General features: G+C 41.8%; 1 long non-coding RNA gene and 1 pseudogene across 1 annotated transcript in view; both read right to left on the reverse strand.

Moving 5' to 3' along the window:
• Positions 1-10820: 10820 nt before the first annotated feature.
• On the reverse strand, positions 10821-11208 carry LOC116086356 (annotated as a pseudogene).
• Positions 11209-13915: 2707 nt separating this feature from the next.
• LOC116086357 overlaps positions 13916-22009 on the reverse strand; it is a 9296-nt gene continuing 1202 nt past the window's right edge. Inside the window, exons 2-3 of the long non-coding RNA XR_004116885.1 lie at positions 14454-14695; positions 13916-14252 (exon numbers count right to left, since the gene is read on the reverse strand). This is a non-coding gene — a long non-coding RNA (uncharacterized LOC116086357). The remainder of the gene's footprint in view (positions 14253-14453; positions 14696-22009) is intronic.

Consider the following 22009-nt stretch of genomic DNA (forward strand, 5'->3'; position numbering starts at 1 on the left):
AAAATCACCTCTAAGCCATCCTGGACCTTTTACTAAGCGATCCAGAAGATTACATATGCTTACCCAAGACTCCTAACACAATCACAAAGCCTTCTTACAGCTACAACAGATCTCTTCCTACTAGTAAAATAATTACAACCAATGTCTTTTTTTTCAGGAACATTATCATATTATCATTAATTATAATATTATTAATATTATTATAATATTATTACCATATTATTATTGTATGACCTCCTGACCTGCAGGTCACCTACCTTATTAAATACTGGCATCATCTCCTTAAGCATTTTATTTTTTTGTTCTTTGCTCAATAAATAAATATTGGGTAAGATTGTCTATCCTTAAGTACCTAACTCTCTAAGTACCATAAGGAAATTCAATTAAAATTAAAGTAACTAAAAAAAAAAAAAAAAAACTAAAGAAAAGCAAATACATCCTCTCCTGAGATCATTCATGTTTCTATGCTTCAGAAACATGGCCCTAGAAATACCCCAAATTTCCCGCTTATCATCCCCTATTCATGTCAGGCCATAGCCTGGAATGCTCTTTCCCTCAGTCTCTTACTAAACTTTTAAGTTCCTGTCTCCTTGTGTGAAGTTTTTCCAAACTAACCCAGTAGAGGTAAATCCAACCTCTCTCTACATCTTATTTCAGTGGATCTTGTAAAGTAGATTTTTAAATTACATCTCATTCTCCTACACAACACTGTGACTTTTATAGGACCAAAAGCAAGCGAGGTTTCCACAGGCCATGCATACAGGCTCATAATATGTACTTGGCATGAGTTTATAAAATGAATAAAATTAGCATAAAATGCCATTTCCCCTTCCCCATCCCTTATCAGACATTCAAAGATATTCAACATGTCCCTGACAGATATTTCTGTCAGGGAGACAGGAAGATTGTGACTTCTGCTTAAAATGCGCACCTCCGGTTCCACAAACACGCTGGAGAAGGGATGCAAGCTGCTTTTGCTAGAGCAGGCTTGCCAGGAATTGCTAGAAAAGGGGTACAGTTCTCCAGACCTATTAGCTCATCAGGATTCTTTCCTTCCTTCTTCTGAAAGTACATTCCGTGAAATCCCTTGTATCCTGTTCAGCACTAGACAGAGGGTCCACAAATCCCCATCACTGGACTCTACAGCTAGAGGAGGGACGCTGGACCTAGCAATGGTTCTTGGCCTCAGAGTGAGCTACCCACCCACAGGCAAATGTCAAGTTCCTAACACTGGAATAAGCTTGGGATCCCTGATCAAAACATGTACGTACATATGTGATATTCAAAGGATATATGTGTGCGAGCATGAGTACATACATGAATGTGTGTGTGTGTGTGTACATGTGCATGTAAGTGGAGGTCAGAAGACAACTTGTAGTTATCTCCCTTCCATGTTATGAGGCTCAAGGATTGAACTCAGGCCATCAATGCCACCCTGCCACCCCCAGGTGTGAATTCCATTACATCCTCTCCTGAGGTATCATCAGTTAGCCCACTCTTCCTAAGACCTTCCCTGTGTGGGTCAGGCCAGCCTTGGCCTGGGGCTGACCCTTGCCGTTAGTCCTAGCTGCATCCAGAATGGATGCTCTGTATGCCTTCTTCTCAACCCAGCACCCAAACTTTCTGCTCACCCCAACTTCCTTTAGTACTTCTGTTTCTGGGTAAACCATTCATCATGCCATAGATTTGGTCACTTATTTGTTTCTTAGAGCAAATGTGTGCATCACCACAAGAGCTGCAGGGGGTTGGGGTGGGGGAGTTACTGCCCCTAGGCCAGTGGTTATGAACCTGTGGGTCTTAATCCCTTTGGAGGTCAAACAGCCCTTCCACAGGAGTCCCCTACGACCATCAGAAAACAGATATTTACACTGTAATTCTTAACAGTAGCGAATTAGTTATGAAGTAACAACCAAATAATTACACAGTTGGGGGATGGGGGGTCACCACGTCAGGAGGAACTGTATGAGAGGGTTGCAACACTAGGAAGGTTGAGAACTGTTGTTCTAGGCTGCCCACAGTTGACCTGAAAGCCCATGTAGTAATGAATGAATGGAACAGGAGGAGCAAATGTGCAGGCTGTCTGTCCTACAACAGTCCTGGTCTGCGTGCCCACACCTCTCTCTAAAGAACTTCTACTCTTACCATGGCTTCAAAACTCCTTTTTGGCCAGGCGGTGGTAGCGCATGCCTTTAATCCCAGCACTTGGGAGGCAGAGGCAGGTGTATTTCTGAGTTCGAGGCCAGCCTGGTCTATAGAGTAAGTGCCAGGACAGCCAGGACAACACAGAGAAACCCTGTCTTGAAAAACCAAAAAACAAAAACAAAAAGCAAAAAACAAAAAAACAAAACAGAACAAAAAAACAAAACTCCTTTTTGGGGCGATTCTATTCTTAGCCGAGAGAGTCTTAGCCTAGTTCATACAAGGCAGTTAGATGTTGGGAAGCTGGATTTTTCTCTTTGGAGTAGTTTTCCTTCTAAAAATGGCACTTGTGACATTTTAAAAAAAAAAAAAAACGTAAATGGTATATTTCTATTTCCTCAGTAGAAAAAAATTCACCTTTGGGGTAGAGTACCCTGTGGAAAATCCCAGGAAAGAAAGGAAAATTTCTTGAAGTGGTGAGCAATCACAAAAAGAATTCTGACACAGGATAAATAGGCACTCAGTAACCTCTGGTGCTTGTGACTGTAAATGCTGGGCCTTGCAGAAGTATTCCTGCCCAGCAAACAGGCATATATCTCAGACTTAGCAAGGACTCTGGGATCACTGTGAATAGAGACTCTCTCAAAAAAATATGTCTGATGACCCAGTTCTGACCCTCGTTGCACATGAAACTAAGAGGCAGGACAGAATAGAGCACCCTTAGGTGAGAGCTGTATGGGTGAGCTCATAAAGTAAGGGGTTTTGTTCTTCAGTCAATGAACTCCTGCAGCCTTGAGTGGGGAGATTCAGGAGAATAGAGAGGATGGCAAAGTGGGGGGTGGGGGGGTGGGGAATGCAGGATGGGGAGAAAACTACCAATTTGTGCTTATTGTTTTGTGTCTTTTAAAAGGACAAATCTCTACTAGAGAGATGGCTCAACAGGTAAGAACACTTGTTGTACAAACATGAGGAACTGAGTTTGAATCCCAAGCACCTCTAGGTGTACCCTATAACCTAAGCACTCTGTGGAGTGGATACAGGGGAACTCCTGGGGTTTGGCAGCTGCCAGTCCAGCTCCACATTCAGTGAGAGACCCCTCCTTAAGGAAATAAAGTAGAAAGTGATCAAACAGGAGACCTGATATCCTATGACCTCTGCACATGCCTGCATCCCTCTACACACACACACACACACACACACACACACACACACACACACATACACCACAGTAAATTCTATTCTACCCTAAAGTCGATTTTCCAGCCATGAGACTAACTTTGGTTTTGAGCACACACTGCATACACCAAAACAATGCACACAGAGTAACAGCAAGCTGCCCTGGATGGGTTTTGTGTGTTCATCTTTAAATCTCAGTCTTGGTTATATTGCCAGCTTCCAGCTCCTGTTACTCAGAGCTGCAGCAGAGCTAGCTCTCTGGAGGTGGGTGGTACTGCATAGTGGCAGCAGTGACACCCTGGGAGCTCATCTTTGTCCTCTCTATTTTCCAAGACAGTAAATACTTTCCCTTGAGGAACAGAGAGAAAGAACAGACCTTCGGTGGGAAGTGGGAGTTAAAATATATAACCCACAGGACAATCACTCCGAGAGAGGCAGGCTCCACCATGGCATCCCTCATCATGATCTTAGGCAATCACTCCTCAGAGACATGAAAGATCATGAGAGAGAGAAGATGGCCTGAGATTCTTGTTCAACTCCAATATTTAATATTTAGAATTAAAATTGCACGGGTCACTGTTTCTTTTGCTATCTATCAGCTCACCATATGGACCAAGTGCCCTAAGTGGTCCTAAGATATCTGTGGTTACATGACTTAATCCAGGCTCATGGAACCAGTGCCAAAGGTGAGGCTGATTCTTCAAAGCAGAAAGGATATTGAATTGCTCCCATTGCCCTAGCTCAAAGTGAAGCATGAGAGTTCTCAGTAAAGGTTGGAAGACAAGGTTAAAGCTGTTGGTAGTCCAGGTACAGACAGGGAGCTTTCCAAGCCTGAGACATCCATTCTTGTCCACACACCTGCCTGTCCCAGCTCCCAGACACAGCACAACACTCCATAGGCCAAGCTGCATTAACAGCTCAGTTCCTTCTCGGACCTCTGAGGTCACCCACCCAAGATATCCTTAACATTCCTACTCAACAGGTTCCCAGACTCCCTGGAGGTTGTTCCATCTTTAAAGGATGTTGAGTTTAAAGAAATGTCTTAGGTTGGTGGGGTTGAAAGGTCTGTCTCTCTGTAACCTTTACCACTGGTCAAGTTCTGGTCTCTGGGGGTTTGCTCAACAATGCTCCCCTTCTCTCGGAGACACACCAGGTCTTTGGCAATAACAGATATAGCTGTTTAGGCTGTTTCAGGATAAAGAATACTAACAATCCTGATGACATGGTTTCCAACTATCTTGCTTTAAGTTCTCCAAACTGTCAAGCAGGGTGTGAGACTTGGGGAATAAATGAATCCCATATGAATGTACATCCAACAAGCAGCATTCCATATGCAGATAACAAGAGGTTTTATGTAGGGTAAGTAAAATGCTGTAAGTTCTAAGAAAATTTAGAAATGATAGACTCTACAAAAAATTATATTGCTACTAGCACTGATACCTGATACTACTACAACTACAGGTAACAACTGATATTTTAAGTCAGATCATACGCTGCTTGTCTCCTGGGAAGGCAGAAGAGGGAAGACAACTCTCTCTTGCTCTGAAAACTACATTGTTGCGTATTCAGCCAGACCTAGTTCATACTGAGACCACTACACACTGCCACATCAATATACAGAGCGCTCAGCTTCTGTCTCCCCATTCCTGTCGTTTGGTTGGGGCATTTGCATCTGTTTCTGCTATCTTATCTTGTTCCCTCGACCCTGCTCAGATGCTTCTGGACTATGATTCAGCCACCAAAACCAGTGCTTGCCATGCTTGGCTTCATGTCAGAACTATCTTGGAAAATTTTCTTTAGTATAAATATTTCTCCCATGTCTCATTCTTGAGATTTTGAGTCATTTACTCTAGGGTGGGGCTAAGAGCCTGTATCCAAAACAAGCATCTTAAGGAGTTCTTATCAGTCAAAGAAGAAGGCTCTGCCTACCTGCCTGCCTCTGCAATCCAGGTACACCACAGCCTCTTTGGCTTGGTCGTACCTGCATGCTTCATAAGCATGATTTTTCTAGGGAATTTCCTGAAGGATAAGACTCTATATAGAGAAAAGAGTCAGTGGTGATTCACATCTTCTGCATGCTGTTAAAGTTTTCTTTCACAAGTTAATTTTTATTCATCCTATGAAAAACACATAGATAACCTATAGGTGAGCTGGGCATATAGATCATCAGATGTACAGAAATTTCAAAATGTCCAATTTCCTTTCTATCAGGCAGGATCTTGATTAAACCAGCAGTATACAATCTGGCCAAAGACAATATCTGAATATAGAGCCCCCCAAAGGAGACTAAGTATATAATGTATGTAAGTTAAAACCTATTTACATCCTCTATATAGCCAATATCCAACCTCTTAATTTCCCAGGGAAGCTGAAGTGAATGAGGAGTGTTCTTCCCGGACCAGAGGAGCCTGTGCCTCCTTGTCCTGTCTCCTGACTCATTCATTTAGTACGTACATATAAAGAATAGCCTATGTGTTGGGCCAACAATATTGGAGGAAGATGAGACAAAATACTTTGTCTCTTGCCTGAGGCCCAGTGAGATAAGACCTATACCTTTGTGCAAATTAATTAAACCAAGGTGGGTAGGGATTAACAGAAAAAGAGCAATAATGAATCATGTAGTCCTTACATTCTGAAGAAACACACGCATCTTTCACATAAAAACATTAGTTAACCATGGCAGCAAAAAAGGAGGAGGAGGAGGAGGAGGAGGGAGGAGGAGAAAGGAGGAGGAAGAAGAGGAGAAAGGAGGAGGAAGAGAAGAAGAAGAAGTGACTTATTGCATTCAAGTCTGCACTCATGTGATCGCTTCAGATACCATCAGGGAAGAACCTGTTCTCCATCTATAACCCTCTGTGTAATGTCACATACACCAGGATACTCACCTCTGGAGTCAGATTAATTTTCTTTCTCTTAAGTTCTGGGTGTGTAAGAGCACATTTGTGCTATTTCTAAAGACCTTCTCAAAAGTCTTAACTCTATAAGGATTGATGTTCTTCAAACAGGTGTCTGGCGAAAGACTTTCCCCACATCACCAAGGCTGTAGTCTCATTTTTATGTGCCACTTGCTACATAGAGCCAGGGGTCACTTTTGTATCCACCCAGGCCCTCGGAAGCCCTGTGATGAGCCTCAGACTCATTGTTCTCAAAAGCAGGCATTTCTGAAAACAAAATGTCACCTTGTTTCTGAGGCTCAAAGCTTTATCTTCTCTGGTGAGATGCGATTCTGCTCACTTTCCATCACGTAGGTATACAGCATGCCCCGGAGTGCGCACTGATTAATGTGCCTGTTTGTCTTATGGCACAGTTAGAAAGCATCTCTTTAAACTATGATTCATACTTTCCCTTTCAGCCTTTCTGGAGAATTTTGTTCATGAATCAAATGAGGAGGCTGATTGTGCTACTATTTTAAAGAGCCAATTAAAAAGTTCATTAAGCGATACTGGAGGGCTTTAGTGAAGATTGTGGAAGTACACAGCTATACACAAAATTAACAAGCTGGAAGCTGCAACTGGATTTGATGGTAGAATTTGTTCACTGTTACAAAGCTTTTGGAGGGTAATTGTGTTCTCCTCTAGAGGACAGGAGTGGGTTGTTAGAAGGGACCATATTAAGATATAGAACAGTACTTGATGTTCACTGACAAAGGTTTATGATTGTCTCTTTAGAAGAAAAAGCTGGACTTGAACCACACAAGTTGGGCTTGACCAATTGCATTCCAGGACTTTGACTCTTTAATGAGTGAGGGTCAAGGGCCGAAGGGTAAGACAATTGAAGTTCTAAGCAACTGCAATGGACCAGATTGCTCCAGACATATGACCTTGAATGCAGATCTCTGTCTCCTATCTAAATCCATTCTTAGTCTTATAAGAAGTCTCTACTATCCCCCTTTGAGTGAAAAACCAGAGTCCTTTTTGGTGCTTGCAACCAATGACCCTGAAAGGAGGTGGTTTACCCTGTAGAGTGTGCAGGACAAATGCGCTTTATATGAGTGTTAGGAAGATAGATGGTTTTATTGTTTTTCTTTTTCATTTTTGAGACAGGGTCACTAGTGTCAGCTGACCTCAAACTCCCTATACAGCCAAGGAGGTTAAGATAACCTTAAATCTCTCATTCACCTGCCTCTAGATCCTGATTACTGGGATTTTAGGTGTGGGCTACAATACCCAGTTTATGAGGAAGGTAGAGATTAAATCCTGGGCTTTATGCATGCTAGACAAGCACTCTAACAACTGAGTTAAATCCCTAGTCTCCTACCGACCTGTAAATATTTTCTACTGCATTATAGAAAGATGGTGTTTATAGTGTAATGTTCCAACTACATACTGTTCAAGAATGGGACAGTTAGCTATACAAATGCTACAAACTTCTGCTCACCAGAAAAGGTGACACAAACACGAAGTGATCATTTGTCAGAGACACTCTGGGGGGTAATTTCTGTTCCTGGCCAAAGAAAGGACCAGAAATTAGCATTAATCAAGCATTAATTAATAGTCAAGTACTATAGACCAGCACTCTTTCTATTCCTCTGGCTATGCATCATCAAAGGCTCAGAGGTGAATAAAGTGTTGTGTTGAAACCAATAAGAAAGGCTGAGTTTAACACTGGCCTCTGGTCTCCTTGAGACTGAGTTCTGAAGTCTTAAACTGATTGTTGGTTTGTTTGTGAGAGACAATGAGCCATGTGCTCAAGGGTCCTTACAGTCACTTTGTATGAATTCTGAGTGTCTTCCATGTGACTGCACATTCTCAAGAAATGTGCTTCTATCTAAGCAGAAAAATTCTGTTCCTAGGGTTTGAATCTCAAGTCAGATAATCTCCCTGGAAGCTAATTCATAGACTAAGCTCAAGTGGACAGATGAGGAGCAAAGTAAATAAGAAAGAGATTGCTTCACATCTAGCTCCAAAGGACTGGAGACTCGCAGCCAATGAGTGATGTTAAATGATCACTAACCATCTGTGTTCAGCCAGCTGCCTGTTGAAGAGCAGGCCAAGAGGAACACACCCCATACCGCATCTTCGGAGCTGCTCTGGAAGGCAATCTCATGATGCCTAACACTGAGCTCTTTCCAGCTGGCTCCCATCACCTTCCCTATCACCTCCAGCCCCACGTGGTGGGCTGCTATCTTCTCAGAAAAGCCTGAGGAGGGCTCTGCTCACACCCTCCTCCAAGAGGTGTCTGTGACGCTCCTGTGTGGGGGAAGCTCTCACACAGCGGTTCTTGCTTATGCCAAAAACACCCTGGGAATAAATAAAGGCCCTCCCCATTCTAACACCTTCTAATCATACCAAAAAAATGCATGCGAACAGAACAGGAAAAGCTTGAAAATAAAACTCAAGGAGATAGGGATTCTCTGCTATTGAAAGAAATTCCTTAACGCGCATCACCCAGGTAATGACTACTTCCTTTGATGGATCTCATGCAAATTTTTAGAGCTAGAAATTGGGGATGGGGGTGGGGTAGGAGGGCCTAATAAGTAAGTAATCTAAATTCCTAGGTCGTGAGTGAGCACCATGCACAGCAGAGGCATGCATCTGGCCAGGCAAGCGAGTTTTGGAAATCAGAATAGCTCTCTTTCCCTCAGGGACTCCCTGAGGGGGAGGTGGATGGAAGGTGTTGCCCAGATGATACAAATTAAGTAGAAAGAGAACACTAAATCAGCATTCTTTTAAACTTCAGAAAAGAAATATTTCCTGCTGCCTAAGGCTTCCTCTGTGAGAGCTAGAGTATAAGGGCATGCTGCGAGCCAGGTCACCCGTTTCGGAATGGGATGTGTTAGCCTACTAACTTCACTTGTAAGTTAAGGCAAGTTAAGGCCTGTTATTTACCTAATTGTCTATAGGATAAAAGGAATACTGTTTGTAAAACTCTGAGCCCCATGCCTGACCCAAACTTAAGGATCAATGAAATGTCATTGAAATGTCAATTGAAATGTCGCCATTTTCTGCCCCACCCATCACATCTTGCTGACTGAATATTAACTGAATCTGACAAAACCCAGTGGTGTTTGCTTATTCCTTGGATTAGAGTTTGCTCCCTCAGTATCAAGGCCATTCTGACAAAAACAGTTAAGACCTTGCAGATTGGACTATCCTTATTTCTGGTTAGAAGGTTGCACAGATGAAAGACGGAGAAGTTATGGGAGGTGGGTTAATTGTGCAAATTGCTTTGTGTTCTAGACACCCTGAATGAGGAGCTCGGAGCGCTGCCATTGCGAGAGACCTCCTTTTTTGCTTTGAGTCAGTAAAAGTGATATCTGAGTATAAACATGAACTTTTGAAAACTTCCTTACACGAAGCTCAGGTGTTAGATTATCTAAGGTCCTAACTAGTCAGGAATCCAGACATGTGCATCCTCTCAGAGTCTAGAAGTGGAGGTTAGACCTCCTGGAGTTGGAGTTATAAGCAGCTGTGGGGCACCCAGTGCAGATACTAGGCAGAAATCCTGGATCCTCTGCAAGAGCAGCAAGTGCTCTCCCCCTCACATGGAGCTACCAGTTGGAGAATGGTTAGACTACTGATATTATTATGCTACCTAAGCTATACTCTGCCTTCAGCTACCTCTAGTTTTTGAAATTATTTCTATCCCTCTGGAGTTACAAGGACAAACTTGTCTCTCCTGTGACTTATTGATGGAAGGAAGCCAATGCTTTTTTAATACTAGTACACAACAAATTATATAAGAATATCAAAACATAGACCATTTCACTCTCTAAAATTAACCATGAATCTGTTTATGGTGACCATGGTAACAAGTAGGCATATACACACACATATATATACATACACATATATGTATATATGTATGTATATATACATATACACACACACACACATACACACACACACATATTTGTATGGTTTGAATTGAAACCACATGTGTGTGTATATATATATATATATAAAATGTACTGTGGCTTAAGCTCTAACAGAATTTTAGGTTCACAAACATCAAGATTGAAGATGTTGATTGTTGATTAGACCTCATAGGCCTGTGTTGGGCAATTGACAGGCAGGCTGGCCCAGGTTCAGCACCTGTAGGAAGCAGAGGCTGCGGTAAAGTATTAGACCCAGCAGTGAGGGACAAAACCTGCTTTTCTATGTGTGTGGAAGGCAGGGCGCTGCATTAGTTTCAGTTCAGTTTCAGGGTGCTGCATAGTTTCTGTGAATGAATAGTTTGAGCTGCCATAATTTTACACATCCTTTAAAATAAAATCTCAATATAAAAACAATTTAAAAACAGGAACACAGAAGGTTGTGCTAATGACCCTAAGGTCACTTTTTAATTCTGTGATAGCAACTTGGTAAACATCTGACCTTAGGGCCTTGTCCTCTCTCTCTCTCTCTTTCTGTACAATGAAAAAAAAAACATTTATTTGGTGAAGACAAACATCATCCAAAAGAGACTTGATAGGCAAGGTGCTGTGATAAGGGAGCATAGACAGTCTCGGGGACCACAGAGATCTCACACTGAGAAAGGTACAGACTCAGGATATGGAAATGAACTCAGCCATTTGTCACCATCTGGACAAAGCTCTTCATAGTTTATACCACCATTATCCTCGCCCTGCTACCAGCATCTCTACTTCCTGTGTCATTTTCTTACTCAAGGTGACAAGGATATGATAGATTTCAGCACACATGACAGGTACCATCCTCTTCCTAAATACATGAAGGCCTCCAACATCATCCTCATGGGTTCCTTGGTCCTTGTTCTTGGCCACAGTCTGCAGCATGGAGAGGAAGTGCTCCAAGTCCATCACTTGACATTCATTTAATCACTCTTGGGGTTCCCCAGGACCTTGACACTCGGCACTGGGAGGGTTCCAGCCGAGGGCCTTCATCAAGTCCTCACATTGGCTGCACAGGTTTATGCCATCTTGGTTCCATCAAACAGCTGGCAGGCCCCTTTAATTCTGGTCTGGTCTCCCGGAAAGTCACATGTCTTGGCCACTCAGTTCTGTGGGAGCTTATCTGTCAGTAACAACCAGCTCTAATGATTTTTCATTTCAAACCATAAGTAACTTTGTATTTGAAAGTACTTGGTAAAAATATAAAATGAAGTCTAAGTGTAGAGGTTATTAAGAAGCACATTGAAAAGCATGTTCATATAGTTGTTACATTCCTGCAAAGAACCAAAATAGCTTCCATGAAAGTACTGGTCTTCTATACTTTTTCTGTGGTGAGTTTGTAATGACCCTTTTCAAACCAGACTTTTTTAAAAAATCCCAGAAGCTCTTTAATAGTCCAGATAGTTTCACCAAACTAAAGAGCTTTCAATGACATGCACTATCTATGCACGGATATCAGTATTTTCTATGTAACCGATGTGGAGCCGAGTGGCATAAAATAATTAGCATCACACTATTTCTTGGTTAATGATTTGAGCTGGGATCAGCTACATAGGTCTTCTGGTGAACTTGCCTTGGTGTGTTCAGAGAGCTGCAGTCAGTCAGTTTTTGGCTGACTGATTCTGCCATCTAGATAGTATGTCTCTGGCACCAAGCTGTTTCAGGCTTTTCCACATGATGGTTGAGTTGTGTGTGTGTGTGTGTGTGTGTGTGTGTGTGTGTACATCTATATGAGAGACTAGGAGGAGAGACCACACATCTCCTTATTACCTAAGATTAGAAGTACATGGTATTACTTCTGCTATCTCCATTGATCAACACAAAAGCCAGTCCAGATTTTAAACAATCAGTAAACTCAAGTTCTTTATGAGAAAAAATAGCAAAGTCATATTGTGAAGGTATGTACATATGGGGCAGGTAAGATTATCATTGCCACCTGAGTAAATGCATGATTGCCCAAATTAATGCCAACTTTTGCTTAAAGATTAAATTTGTTATTTTTATTTCCTGATGTTTCAACAATGTGCAGTATGTTTAAAAACAGCAGGTTGTGAAGCAAAACATATGCAAGTCATAAAGAAAGTGAAAATAAATTCACATTTTCCCTCGTCTCTGGTGAGCGGGTGCTTATATCTAGCCCTGTCTTGACGCATTAGTTACCTTTTTCACCACTATTACAAAATAACAGCTTAAAAATGGGCTTGTCTTGGCTCACAGTTTGAAGGTGCACAGTCCTTCATGGTGGGGACTTATGGCAGCAAGAGGATGAAGTGGCTGCTCTTGGCTCACAGTTTGAAGGTGCACAGCCCTTCATGGTGGGGACTTATGGCAGCAAAAGGATAAAGTGGCTGCTCTTGGCTCACAGTTTGAAGGTGAACAGTTCTTCATGGTGGGGAAGGTTATGGCAGCAAGAGGATGAAGTGGCGGTCATCTTGTATCTGCAGCCAAGGAGCAGAAGAAAATGAATGCTGATACTCAAGTTGCTTTCTTCTTTTTTAATCCAGGATACTATCAGATGGAATGGTACCACCCACAGAATGTAACCGTTAGACACTCCTAGTGCTTATATATGCTCATAATGAGCTTATGAGACAGAAACTATTACATCTGCGCTGACAAGTTAATAGTGATTAAGGGAGTTGCCAAAGGTCAAAAGTCAAGTGGCAGAGCTGGATGTTAGCAAAGGTAGCCAGTCAGGTTTAAGCTAGTACTTTTGTGTTTGTTTGTTAATCTGTTTGTTCCTTTAGTTTATATCTTAGTTAGGGTTTTAATGCTGTGACACTATGACCAAGGCAACTCTTATAAGGATAACATTTAATTGGGGCTGGCTTACAGGTTCAGAGGTTCAGTCCATTATCATCAAGGCAGGAACATGGCAGCATCTACGCAGGCATGGCGCAGACGGAGCTGAGAGTTGAACATCCTCATCTGAAGGCTGCTAGTAGAAGACTCACTTCCAAGCAGCTAAGGTGAGGGTCTTAAAGCCCACACCTACAGTGACACACCTACTCCAACAAGGCCACGCCTTCTAATAGTGCCACTCCCTGGGCCTAGCATATACAAACCACCACAGTTTCATTGGTTGATTGGTTTAGTTTTTAGACAAGGTTAACTCCCCCCCCCCAAAAAAAAGAAACAAACACCCCAAAACAAAAAAAAAATCAAACAAACAAACAAAAAAACCTTAAGATATCTTTGAATCACAATCTCTGCTCCCCACCAAGCTTCTTAACTGCTGGGACTACAGACATTATGGTACTATACATACAAGGCTAGGTTCCTTTTGTAGTCTAATTTTATCATAACTTTGTTTTAAGACAGGGTCTCACTTTATAGCCCTGGCTGGCCTAGAGCTCACTATGTAGACTAGGCTAACCTGAGTTCCACTTGCCCCTACCTCCTGAAAGCTGGGACCAGAGGCAAGTGCCATGATACCTGTCTATTTTTAAAAATTAATTTGTATTGATGAATTAATATTGTTATTTGACAATTTCATGGATCTATATGTAATATATTCTGATTACTCTGTCCTTGACACTCTCTCTAATTATATCCTACCTTCCCTATCAGCCCTCCCTTTCCCCTGACTATCTCTTTCATGACTTTTTGTTTTGTTTTATGGCTCATTTAGTTTAACCATGGTCAGGTATGTGTCCACTGGATTAGAAGTATCCACTGAAGCCTTGTGGGGTTAATGGTGGGTTCATAACTTAAGACACTTATTTCCCTACTCTTGAATCTATCAGTCAGTGGCAAATAGCAAAGTGAGCAGTAGGGTCTCTTTTGTTCCCATCCAGGTCTGACTGTTGTTAGGCCGGTTCTTGTGCAGACTCAGCATGGGTCTGCAGCTGCTATGAATCTGTAATTGCAGTTGCTGTGTATTGCCCAAAAGATGATATTTAGCTCTCTTCTAGCTCTTCTATTCTCTCTTCCTCCCTCTTCTGTGATGTTCTCTGAGCCGTAGAGGGAATAAGATAAATGTCCTGTTAGGGATGGGCATTCACTTCCTGATCATTTGATGCCTGGTACTGCCATGAGTTCCTTTACTGTCCACCAGTCACTGGAAGGAAGGCTTCTCTCGTTAAAGCTGAGAATAGAATTTGTACAAAAAAATATTTAGAGGGCAGCCTGATAGCACACCCACTTATTCAAACAACGGTACTCTGCTCACTGCTAAGACCTGGGTTCTCCTGTACCAGGGCTTTTGGATCATAGTTGCCATAACAGGAATGAAATCCCTGCCCGCTGTGGAATGGGTCTATAATCCAGTCAGAAAACCACCACTCACCTACGCTTAGTGCCAGCATTGCACAAGTGGATATAGCTTGCTTGGCAGGATGACGTCATGGGTCATAAGGTCCCCATCTGGGCAGGGCCACGGATGTCTTTTCTCCTCTAGCAGTCAACACAGCACCGCGTAAGGGCTACTTGGTAAAAAGGAAACTTCCAGCTCAGTTTCAGTCTGCTTTTTCTTTATCATGCCTTGTAGGTCTGTGCCGTCTTCAGCAGTAGAGTTTTATCATGTAGTTCCTAAGGATAACCAAGAGGAATGGCAGAACCTGTCATGTTTTGAGGGCCTCAATGATCTCCCTGACCAACAACTCATAAGAAGAGATCCCACCCCTGGCGCTGGGATTTTTGTTTAATAACCCATGACTTCTGGCTCTTAATCACTCTGCATATCGCTCCGTGGGGGAAACATGACGTAAGCATAGGATTCCTTTAGCCCAGATGGCCTTGCCTCACATAGCATCCACAAGGCATTTTATAGTTTTAGTACCCCCTCCGTATTCATAGGAGATTGGGTCCAAAATTTCTCACAGACAGCAAACAATGTGAATGCTCAAGTCCCTTACCTATAATGGCATGGTATTTGCATCTTAGCTACCTATATCCTCCCCTGTAGTTTAAATCTCTAAATTACTTGTAATGCCTAATACATTTAAATGCTATGCAAATAGTTATTATACTATGTTGTTTAGAGACTGGCAATGGAAAAAGTTTGTAAATGTTAAGTACACGTACTTTTAAAATTCAAATAATTTCACCTATAATTGATTGACTTTGGATCAGGACAACCAACTGCACAGATGTCACTTATGTTCTGATGCAGTCTTTCTAGGGTGATGTTCACAGAAGAATCAAGTTAAAATAGAAAAATTTAAGTGTAGTAGAATTGAAAAATGAAGTAAAAATGAAAACGTAAAGAATTAGAACAGTTCTGTGAGTGTTGCAGGGTAGGGGAGTATGTCTGGTGGGACTCTAGATGGCTATATGGAGAAAGGAAAATAAGATTCCCCCCACCCTCGGCCTTAGGCAGCTGGGATAATGCAGGATAATACAATCGCCTAAGGTAAAAACAACCAAACAATATCTGTGTAACATTTCTAATTATCAGACTCAGCATTACTGACCAGAATAAGTGTGAACAATATTAGTGATACTCCTTTTACAAAAGATTAAAAACCATACTCATGTGTATGTGTGGCTATGGGGGTGTGGGGGGAGGGAGGGGGTTATGTGCACAAGAGTGTAGATACCCTCAGAAGCCAAGGGTATCGGATTTCCTTGGAGCTGGAGCTACAGACAGTTGTGAGCCATCTACATGTGGGTTCTGTGAACCAATTCTGGCCCTCTTCAAAGAATAGTGCAGGCTCTTAACTGTTGAGGCCCCGCCAAGGCCTCTCTTCATACTTCTAACTACAACACATTAGAAACTCAACTCAGCAATCATTGATAGGAAGACCACATAGATATGCCAAAACTATCAATCAAACATTGTAAATAAATGTTGGATATCCATGGTCACATGGACGGCAGGTTTTAGGGTGTGTACACTATACAGTTTGTAATATAGTTATATAATATATGGAAACATAGTAGAGTTTCGATATTCTTTTCATTGAATGTCTTAAAAGTGGGTCATTTAATTGGAGCCGGAGACACACACTGTAAAGAAAGTAGAGGTTTTCTAAACTTTCAAGTGCTGCCTGAGAAAATGTAATTAGTGATTGCTTGTCACAAGGAGGGACTCCTTTAGAAGCTGGGCTTGCTAAGTCATGCCTGCTCACAGCCTGGGCCTCAAGACAGAGGTTAATTGGGGACAGCTGTGGCTGCATAAGGCCTGTCTCCACTTGAGAAGGCCAACAGCTCACAGAGAACACCTTTGGCTTTTAGTCTTCCTAAAAAGAAAAGACTCACTCTGTAGGACAGCCAATGATGTGAGAGCCGAGACAGACTCAGACTGAACTCTGTGTAGCCTTTTAAGCATTGTAGCAATAATCGTGGCGCTCCGACACTATAACACTTGAACAACGGAATCAGAAGCTTCTGAAACCAAAAGGTAGCTTCAGTGTCAGTTTGGAATTATAGAAGGCAAGACTTGGAAAGGGCTTTAGAAACTGCTCAATCCAAACTCATTTTTTCCCCTAACTTTTAGAAATAGAAATAGAATGAAGTATTTCTTTAGAACCAAGGAAGTAACTGATGTTCCCAAGGTAGGAGTGTGTGTGTGTGGGGGGGGGGGGGGTGTGTGGGGGTGTGTGGGTGTGTGTGTGTGGGTGTGTGCCTGTGTATGCCTGTGTGTATAAAACAATTTATGACTTCAATGTATCAGTTCCAAAAGGAAAAATAGGGGGTCACAGAAGCAAAATATATAAGAAAAGTAAATAAATCAATAAATATTGTAGTTTAAAAAAAAAAAAAGAAATCTTTCATGGTCAAGAGAGATGTCCGAGCAACTAATAACATAGTAGTATTGTTCTTGCAGAGTACCAGAGTTTGTTTCACAGCCCCACATTTGGGGGCTCACACAACCACTTGAAATACCAGGTCCAGGGGATTCAACACTCTCTTGCTGAGGCAGACACTTTTTCTCAAATGCATATAGATGAATGTACTCACAGACATGGACATACATATACGTACACAGACACACAAATAAACCTTAAAAAGAGTGTACTGGCCGGTTTTGTGTGTCAAGTTGACACAGGCTGGAGTTATCACAGAGAAGGGATTTTCAGGTGAGGAAATGCCTCCATGAGATCCAGCTGTGGGGCTTTTTCTCAATTAGTGATCAAGCTGGGAGGGCCCATTGTGAGTGGCGCCATCCCTGGGGGGCTGGTAGTCCTGGGTTCTATAAGAAAGCAAGCTGAGCAAGCCAGGGGAAGCAAGACAGGAACATCCCTCCATCACCTCTGCATTAGCCCCTACTTCCTGACCTGCTTGAGTTCCAGTCCCAACTCCCTTTGATGATGAACAGCAACATGGAAGTGTAAGCTGAATAAACCCTTTTCTCTCCAACTTGCTTCTTGGTCATGATGTTTTGTGCAGGAATAAAAATCCTGACTAAGACAAAGAAAACTATTATTATATAGAGATTTTTCTTTTTTTTTTTTTTTTTAACCTTTCACAGCTATTGACACTCACTGTCTTGTTATCCTAAACAAATGCAAGGAAGTGGCCACACAGGCATACACAGGCACATACTTACACACAGGGGAACACACACACACACACACACACACACACACACATGCACACACCTACCTTGGGAATGTTAGCACTGGGAAGAGAAAAGATAAGAAATTCATGCTCTAGCATTCCCTTTAGGACCCACCCCAAATCCAAGACAAATGATCAGTCATCTACTTATTGATGCATATTACCATTGGGTGTTTCAAAAACACTAAGATCTCATCATACAGTATTACTAATGCCACTTTTATGACTACAGCTACTACTGTTACCTAGCAAAACAGTTAAAAGGCATATAGATCCAGAGATTCTATGTGGTCACTTTTCTACTCCTGAGTCCTTAATTTGAGTCCCATCTTTGTCCATACAATACATCCTAAGCTATTGGTCCTTGGCTGTTTGTGCACAGGCATTCTCCTAGCATCAACTTGAAGGCAGGATCAGACTCAATAGACTTAGAACTCTCTGCTGTCCAGTGAGCTCATCTACTCCAGGCATTGGCCAAAATAATGCTCATGAAGACAGAGCAGAACTTTTTGTTTTCCTAGGTAGTACCCAGTACTTGGACTTCAGAGTTAACAGTGATATCTACAGGCAGCAGGTGTGCCAGGAATGTCCCCATTGGCCAGCTAAATAACTTTATGGCATATAGTAGACTCTAAAAGTTACTCAATATCATCGTATAATAATCATAATAATTTATTTCCTGGTTCTGTTGTCAGAACCTGGTTCACTTCCTACAAGGGCAAATATAGCACAATAACTTGTGTTTGCATGTGCACACTCAAACACACACACACACACACACACAGAGTTCTGTTTTGAGACAGAGTCTCTCTACATAGCTGTGACTGTCCTAGAACTCACTATGTAGATCAGGTGGTCTCATATTCACAGAGACCTGCTTGCCTTTCTCTCCCAAGTCTTATCATAAATATATTTTAAGTAGACCTCATAGCTGTTTTGTTTGACATTTACCTCTCTTTTATCATCTGCTTCTACAATATGTTTAATATATATATTTTTTAATTTTACCCTGGTTAATTCCTAGTTAATGAGTGCCATATTTCATTTATGCCTCAGTTCAAAAGCTTTCAGGCTTCTTTGTCTCTTTTGTAGGTCTGTGCCTGGGACTGGCATAGTCTAGTTTGAGAAAGAAGAAATAGAGATCTAATGGGCTAAGGGATGACTGCATAATAATCTTTTTTATACAAGTCTTGTATAGAGGTCCAGCATTTCTTTACCCATCACCCTAGAATACTGAACTCTGTTCACTGCTAAGTCATATACACATATGCATACGCAGGTGATGAGGCACTTTGGATCCAGCAGATGTATGAAATGAATTTGCAGCATGTTAGCATCTTCTCTTAGGACAAATATCTTGAGCAGAGCTCTGTGAAGTCCATCTTGTATTCGAGACTCCATCAGGGACCAGTCTCAGCAACATCCAGGACAGACTGCCTGCTGTCCTGCTGCATGTCCAGACTTTGCTCTGTTCCTTTCTTTGCACAATCTTCTTCCCATTTTAACCCAAAATCTGTCACTTCTATGGCCTCTGCCTGCATAAGTACTTTTTTTTTCTTATTTCTGCCATATTCTATGCTAGTTTCAACAACTATCTGGCATCCCCTGCTTCTACTATGGTCTCCAAGTGCTGTCTTTGTGTGCATGCTGCATGCTTTTCCTGGAGCACAGCTCACTATTTCACCACTTCTTCCCATGACACTTCTGTTTTAGGTCTCATTTGACTGATTGTTTCTTTTTCTGGTTTTTGTTGTTGTTTTGTTTTTTAAGATTTTTTGCTTGCTCATGTGCGTGTGCAGGCGTGCACGTGCGTGCGTATGTGTGCGTGCATGTGCGTGTGTATCTGTGTGTGTGTGTGTGTGTGTGTGTGTAATACGTGTACAGGTGCTAGTGGGAGGCAGAAGATGGCCTTGGGTGCTCTGGGGCTGGAGACACATTGGAATGTGGGCAATGAGAAATCAACCCTGGTTCTCCAGAAGACAGTATGTGCTCTTTAACACAGACATTTTTCCTGCCCTATGTCTTCTTTCTTTAGGACTTATCTATTCTATTCCCTGAGACCTGAATATACCTCCTCTAAGCTCCTACAAGGGTCTCATTCTATCTACATCTTCTCATGTCACTCTCTATAGTAGTTGAACATATTTGTGTTTAAAGCTTTAACTAGTCTGTAGCAACCCCTTGGCAATGTATAGGTTTCTAATAAATCTCTAGTATTTAGTCAAGTGTCAGCTTTAAGTAGGTACTTGAAATATTTAAGGAGGAATAAAAGATAATAGAATGCAATTATTCACATTGTAAGGCACACATAGCATAGCAGTTTCAAATATAATAACTTTGTACTTTATAAAGTATATAGCTTATAGCTTCTGCTTTTATTACCAGTGGGATTCATGACTGCTTCAAGGGTTCTGCTCAGGAGCATTTGAATTAGTAGCTACTCACGTAAGGTTTTCCTAAAGAATTCCTATGCTTCAGAATAAGCAAGACTTCTAGGCCCTGAATTTGTACACCATTGAGAAGGGTGATTATTTTCTTGGTCTATGTTTCTACGGTTGTGATGAAACACCAGATCAAAGCAGCTGGCCGGGGTTGGGGGTGGGGTTTACTAGGTTTATATTTCCACAGAATTGTTCATCATTGAAGCAAGCCAGGACAGGAACTTAAACATGCCAGGAACCTAGAGGCAGGAGTTGATGCAGTTGTCCCAGGATGGGTGCCGCTTACTGATGTGCTCCTCATGGCTTTATCAGCATGCTTTCTTACAGAACCCAGACTTGCAGCTCAAGGATGGCCACACCCATAGCGGGCAGCAACCTCCCCTATAAATTACTAAGAAAATGCCCTACAGGCTTGCCTGGAGCCTTTTCTTAATTCGAAGTTCCCACTTGTCAGATGACACAAGACTATCCAGCACAGTAATGCTACCAATCACATATGATCATCCTATTTAAAAAATTACAATTAACATTTGTGCTTTAGACTTCTCGTCAAGACTGAAGGTACCAGATCAGGGAGAGTTTCTGGTTCTGTATCCATTCTCCAGAAGGACAGACTGAGACTGAAAGTTTTTTGTCTCAAGTCAACTACTACTAAGCAGTGAGTTAGTGCCTGGGACAGATAATTGCCCAGGATTCTTAAGTTCTGTTTGCCCCAATGAAAGCTGCTTGCTGTCTGATGAAATGTGATACCTGCAATAGGGGGCATAGCAATTTAGATAATTTTGTGAGTTCTAATAATTAGTCATCAAAAAATAGAAGGAAACAAAATCAAATCTACTTCTTGCTTCTGCCAGAGTGATCAAGTGCAATCCTTTAACTGTAATCAAAGGTAGCATAAAATGTCAAAACCATGCACTTTATAGGACTTAATTAGGGATTCTGTCTACATCCCAATGTAGCAAACACTTTTCTTCCTTCAAGAAAAACATCAATTTGGAGATCTTTATTTGAACAACTTAATACTGGAAAGTTATCCAAGCTCTGGGGAAATCAAGGCTTGTATATATTGAATTTGGGTCAGTTTGAGGCTTGGGTTATCTTTTCTTAGTTATAGATTGATGAATGAAGGGCCAAATATACCACAAAAGAGCATTGGAGGTTAACTTTGAGAATAGAGCACCATTGAATGGAACAATGATCCAGTGTTTCTTGGATTCTCTGTCCCATGATGTGTCATAGGCAAATAGAAATCTGGTAAGAAACTAGCTAAACCAAAGGAAACTAGATAGCCTGAACCTTCTTGGTAACTCAAGTTCTAGGCTGTAGCCACTGGGACACTGATTCTAAACCTGTGGGTCACAACTCTTTGCAAATTAGATATTTACATTATGAGTTATGACAGTGGCAAAGTTATTTATGAAATAGCTATGAGAATAATTTTATGGTTGGAGTCAGCACAACACAAGGAACTGTATTATAGGGTCACAGGGTTAGGAAGGTTGAGAAGTGCCACTGACTGGGATTTTTTTACTGGATCTCTTGTTCCGCGGGACGATGGGTTCTGGCCAGGTGTGCACAGGATTCGGCTTTGACAAACAGACTAGACACGAGTGGTGTAAGGTCTGAGTGTATTTCTTTAAAAATGACATGAGGCTTTTATAATCATTGTAAAAGAGAGAAATGAAAAATCTGGCAGCTCAGTAGTCGAGGTACATCTGAGGCCATCTAAAACACACTGGATCTAAAACATCAGCCATTTCCTCTGGACTGGCGCAACACCCCCGGGCTCTGAGCCTGCTCCGGCCGCATGGGCCGGGCAGGAGGATAAAAACTTGAATCTCGGATCTTCAATGTTGAATGTTCGAATCTTGAATGCTCAATCTCTTGAATCTCAACTGGT

Source organism: Mastomys coucha, unplaced genomic scaffold (genome assembly GCF_008632895.1).
Source record: "Mastomys coucha isolate ucsf_1 unplaced genomic scaffold, UCSF_Mcou_1 pScaffold12, whole genome shotgun sequence".
Lineage (NCBI taxonomy): Eukaryota > Metazoa > Chordata > Mammalia > Rodentia > Muridae > Mastomys > Mastomys coucha.